Below are 5,847 nucleotides of genomic sequence, written 5' to 3'. Positions count from 1 at the left end.
AGTCTAGGGGCTCTCTAATTCCCTGCCATGTGCAGCATGAAAGCCTCTGCCTTCCTTCCACAGACACTGCTCAGATGCCTTTGCATACAGGCCATTGATTTCAGTGTTCCTTACATTTTTATAAAATACTATTTCTTTTTCTATGTATAGCTTGTGTTTTCTTCCAATTACTCCAGAGGTTTCTAAAACATGCACTCACTATATTCTCCTTATCTTTTCTCCAAGTGAGGGACATCAGGTCACCTACTCACCCCTTTCACGAACATCACTGACAGGCATCTTGGATATGCATCTCTGGGGGCCCTTGTCCAGCTTTGGGGGAGAGCCAGGTGCTGCCCTCCCTGAGAAATTGCCCATCAGCATGTTAGTGTTGGAGGGAGCCTCAGAAATGGTTTCTTCCAACTGGTACATTTTCTACATGAGAATTCTGAGAATCCAAGGGGGAAAGTGACTGGCCTCTGGTCACCCATCGGATTGATAGCAGAACCAAAGCTACAACCTTAGTCTCTCCCTTGCATGTTTGGAAAATTACAGAGGTGGCAGCCAGGTAAGGAGTGGGGTGTGGGTGGGGGAAGAGAGTAAAACCAGGTAGGGATTCACAGATTTAGGGCAGGGCAAGGAGCTCAATGGGATGGCAGGAAGCGGGTGGAGGAAGGTCACTTGACATCTGGGGTCATCTCTCTTACTGAGGAAATGGGAATCTGGCTGGTGATGACTGTGCGTTGAAGGCAAGGAAGGGCTGCATGTGTGTGTGTATGTGTGTGAAGACCTCTACACTTCTTCCTGGAAAGACAGTAATAACAGCAATGATGTTAACTCTACAGAGAAGAGCAAATGAGCATGGAGCAGGGACATAAGGAAGGCAGCGAAAAGCAGCCAAGTAAAGCCAGCTGTCCTCTCAGCAGTGAGCATGGCTTCCGGTCCATGTGCTCTATGTAGCAGGATCCTGAAGCCAGGATTGATTGCGTGTGGGTGACAACTCAGAAAGGTCTCTCCTAGACACTTGTTATGTCACTGGGAGATTGGTAGTAAAAATAACAACACAAACCACAGAGGACCTTGGGCTTGTCAAAAGCTCATCTTAACACACAATTTAAGGTCAGGGTATAATCTTATATGCTTTAAAAAAATCATGTGTGCTTATTGTTAAAAATCTGAAAAATACAGGCAGGAATGACAACAATTAAAAACAATTCATAATCTTTAAAGTATTTGCTTTGCACTAAATATTAGAAAATTTGAATCCTACTGTATATATGAATGTACTTTTGACAAATAATTTATTGTCCCATTCCTCTTTACATGTCACTAAATATTCTTCAATGGCATTGTTTAAAATGAGGCAGATACTTGCTGTTGTGATAGCCAAGGAGAGAATAATATTCTAGTGTGTGACTATGTTGTAAGTCATTAGATTAATCTCCTGCAATGCTATGTTGTTGGACACTTACGTGGTTTCCAAAATTTGGCTATTAAAAATAGTTCTTAGACAAGCATACTTTTACATACATAAATCTTTGCCACAAATTCTGACAATTAAAATCTTAAAAGAGAATTTGCCATCAAAGATCTTTTTTTAGGGTTCTTAAAATATAGCACCAAATTGCTTTCCAGTGTATGAAGATGCTTTGATTCACATCCATGTCCACATAGAGTACAGCATTTTAAAAAGTCTTTGCTAATTTAAAAGTTTAAGCATGATTTTAAAATTATTTATGGTACATTTTAAATTATTTGCTTTTCTCTAGTCATTGATTTGCATCTCTCCCATGAGTTTTCCATGTATATTTTGTTCATTTTTTTCCATTGGCATTTGAGTTGTTTTCTCTCTTTTTTTTTGTTTGTTTATTTTGTTAATCCTCACCCAAGGATATTTTTCCATTGATTTTTAGGGAGAATAGAAGAGAGAGGGAAAGACAGAGAGAAACATCGATATGAGAGAAACACCTCTATTGGTTGCCTCCTGCATGAGCCCCAACCAGGGCCTGGGGTTGGGGAGGAGTCTGCAATCAAGGTATGTGCCCTTGACTGGAATCGAACCAGGGACCCTTTGGTCCGCAGGTCGATGCTCTATCCACTGAGATAAACCAGCTAGGGATGAATTGTTTTCTTACTAATGTGATTAAATTTTTATTTGTTTCATTTATTACAAGTGTTTTTAAGTTTGTGATGAGCCTTTTAAGTTTTGTTTATAATGTTTCTGAGAGTTTGGATGATTTTAGTTTTTCTTTAGTGAAGTGTATTAATTATTTTTTATCTTTTTACTTTCTTATTTCTATGCTTCTAGAACTTTTTTGTTCTCATTATACAAGCTGATGAACATTTATCTTTGTTTTCTTCTAGATTTTTATGGCTTTGCTTTCTATGTTACTCTTTTTTCCTCTGTAATTTATTTTGTTATCAAGAATTATGTGGAGATCTGAATTTACTTCATTTCCTAACTAGTTAACCAAATGCCCAGCACCAGTTAATCAGGAATTTTCCTTTCCCACTTTGTCATCTACCGACTTTACTTATGTAGCCAGCACATTTATATCCTAAGGCCTGCTTTTGAGGTCTTTTTTTTTCTTCTCTTAACTTATCTAGTAATTCATGTGCTTTGGTCATAACTGTTTTATAGTGACTGTAACTATCTAGAAAATTATTATTTTTTAAAACCAGGTTAAGCCCTAGCCAGTTTGGCTCAGTGGATAGAGCATCGCCTGTGGACTGAAGGGTCCCAGGTTTGATTCTGGCCAAGGGCACATGCCCAGGTTGCGGGCTTGATCCCCAGTAGGGGGTGTGCAGGAGGCAGCCAATCAATGATTCTCTCTCATCATTGATGTTTCTATCTCTCTCTCCCTCTCCTTTCCTCTCTGAAATCAATAAAAATATATTAAAAAGAAAAAAAAACAGGTTAAATATATACTCAAATATATCCTTTTTGTACCCCAACCAAAAGATCCAAGAACTTGAAGTTACCACTGCTTAACACTTCAGCATTGCACTTGCCAGTCCAATTCCCAGGGGTGTCATCTTCACCATGGGTCCCAGTGCCCACACATGCTGCCTCCCAAGGAGGGTTCAGCGCATTCTATTTGGCGACCCCAAGTGAGGAACAATGTGGCATGACAGAAAGGGCCCATGCTTTGGAGACCAATTGAAGTCGAAATCTTTTTTTCTACCAATACTGGCAACTTGTCTTTCGTCCCTAGCCTCATTTTTCTTTTCTGTAAATAGGAATAATATCCTCAACCTCACCAGGCAGTTGTGGAAATTACATAAGGGCAAAGCCCTCAGCCCAATGCCCATCAGCACTGCCCCTTACCCACCTATGGAAGAGCACCACCCTCCAGGCTGGGGAGGGCTGGTGTTACTCATTCAGGTCTCTCTCCCCACTAGCACCTGCACAGATGGACAAGAAATGCTTCTGGACTGAGTCTCCGCACAACCCTGTAAGAGAGGCAGGGATTGGTGGACCCACTACCAATGGGAAAACTGAGGCCCTGAGGAAAAAATGAGCTGCAAGATCACAGAGGCCATAGCAAAAGAGCCAGTCCCAGAACCCAAATACCTTGAGCTATTTCAATTCAATGGTGTTGTTTCTCTGGCCCCAAAGGGAACACATAGAACATTCTTCAACCTGCACCCTCTGGGACCATGTCAATGAGTAGATTTTCAAAGAAGGTTCTGAGGCTAAAAAGCAATGGACTGAACAAAACTCTACCACTGTGTTGGTGTTTAATTATGTTACCTTTCATAGCATGGGGCTTCAGCACTGGGGCTCTTTCAGCCAAGCTTGGCTTTGAATCCTGGCTTTGCCACTTTTTTCTGGGGGATGAATATTTTAAGTGCCAGAGTCAGGAGCATTTTATTAAACGCTTTTGTGTCCAACTGTTTCCACACTTAGCAATGTAACCAACAAGAGTAAAGACAATGGCAACACCAACAAGAATACTAGTCTAAGAGCTTAATGTGAAGTATTTTCATTCCTGTTAACAGGTGAAGAAACTGAGGCATGAAAAGGACAAATAAACACCCCAGATTTACAGCTGGAGCTAACGCAGGTTGCCGGCTTCAGAAGCTCTCTTGATTTATTTATTTAGTGAGGGATGAGCTAGAGTTCTGAGGAGGGCGTGTGGGAAGCATTGCCCTCCTCTCACCAGAGTGGAAAGCAGATTCTTCAGAGGTACGGAAATCACAGCAGCACTAAGCAGCAGCTGTGGCCCAGGTCACTGGCGTCCTGGAGGCCACATTCCTGATGGTGGCCTGGGTTTTGATCCAAGGTCTTGGACTAGCTATGAGACCTGGCCATGGGCAAGCCACTTAACTGTCAGGCCTCAATTTCTTTGTCAATGAAATGAGACTACAATTAAAGTGCTGGGAGTTAGGTTTGGCCTCCTCTGTGTTTCATGTCCCACAGCCAATCATGACCCTGTCTTGGCATTTGCATTAGGAGGAGCTATCCTCTCCCCCAGGCCCCTTCCTCTCCAAGCCACTGTCACCCACCTTATTCTTGGTCTCATCTTACCAGAGCTCTTCCTCCTATGGCTGGTCTCCAGGCTACTGTGCCTCCTTTCCCAAGTCTCTTCCTCTGCCGGCTCAGGAAGTCAGCAACTTCCCACCTCCACGCAGACCTGAAACCATACCAGCATGCGTGTACACACACAGCACAAACACACACATACACAAACACACACACTCCCATGCACACACATACGGTCTTGGTGTGGGTTCCCAGAAGCAGAGCCAAGGACTCCAGTGGCAGTGCTTCCTTTGGGAAATGTCCCAGAAAGCACTGGTGGGGAGTGAAGAAGTGGGGTATGGAGGGAAGGCACCCCATACAGACAGGAGCTGTTGCCATCATTAACACGGTGGTCATGGTGGGCCTCACAGCTCCATCCTGCCAGGACGGAGTATAAAATCCATCTCAGCCATGCCATCCTAGGGCCAGGGAGCTGGGGTATTACTGTATCAACTCCTGTCAACCACTGAGTGACAGCTGCTCCCCAGGGGCTCTAACTCCTGGCAAGCCCAGTCTTTTCGTGCCTGGACAGGGAAAGTTCCAGTGGCCCTGGGAACTCACAGTTGAAGGGATTCTGATGGTGGCAGATAGAAGCTGGCAGGGCTGGGGGAAAGGGCAGTGTGCTGACAGCACCTGCTACACCAGTGGGCCTCACACTTAACTAGGTGAGCCATCTTCTGGAGGGCTTGACGAAACCCAGGTTTCTAGGCTCACCCCCAGAGTTTCAACTTCCATAGGTCTCAGGAGGGGCCTTGAGAATTTGCATTTTTAACAAGTGTAGTTGCATCTGCTGGTCCAAGGACCATGCTGAGAACTACTACTACTACCACTACCGCCAACACACACACACACACACACACACACACACACACACACACACACACACCTCTTTACCAAATAAAGTTCAAGTGCCTCTGCCTAGTGTTCAAGGCACTGCCACCTCCCCAGATACACTTGCAATGTTATCTCCCACAGTCCCTACAAGTACTGATGGCATATTGTACTGTCTCTGAAAAATGCCCTCTTAGTTCTGCCCTCTGCACCTTTGCTTACTCTGTTCTCTGCTAAATATCCTTCACTACCATTTCTGCCTGTTGGGGTTGTTCCCCACTGTCCCAGCTGTGCATTCTCTCTCTCTCTCTCTCTCTCTCTCTCTCTCTCTCTCTCCCTCCCTTCCTCTGCCTCCCCCTCCCCCCTTCTCTCTCTCTGTCCTTTCTCTCAGAGCCCTTATCTAGGCCTCTCTAACAGCACTTATGACTGCCTACCTTGTACCCAAGGAATTAAGTGCTATTTTATCTTCTTAACCTACAAACCACTTTGTCATAGAAGGCCTCTTTTGATTT

Source organism: Plecotus auritus, assembly GCF_963455305.1.
Source record: "Plecotus auritus genome assembly, chromosome: 1".
NCBI classification, from domain to species: domain Eukaryota; kingdom Metazoa; phylum Chordata; class Mammalia; order Chiroptera; family Vespertilionidae; genus Plecotus; species Plecotus auritus.
Note: the sequence above shows the minus strand (reverse complement) of the source record.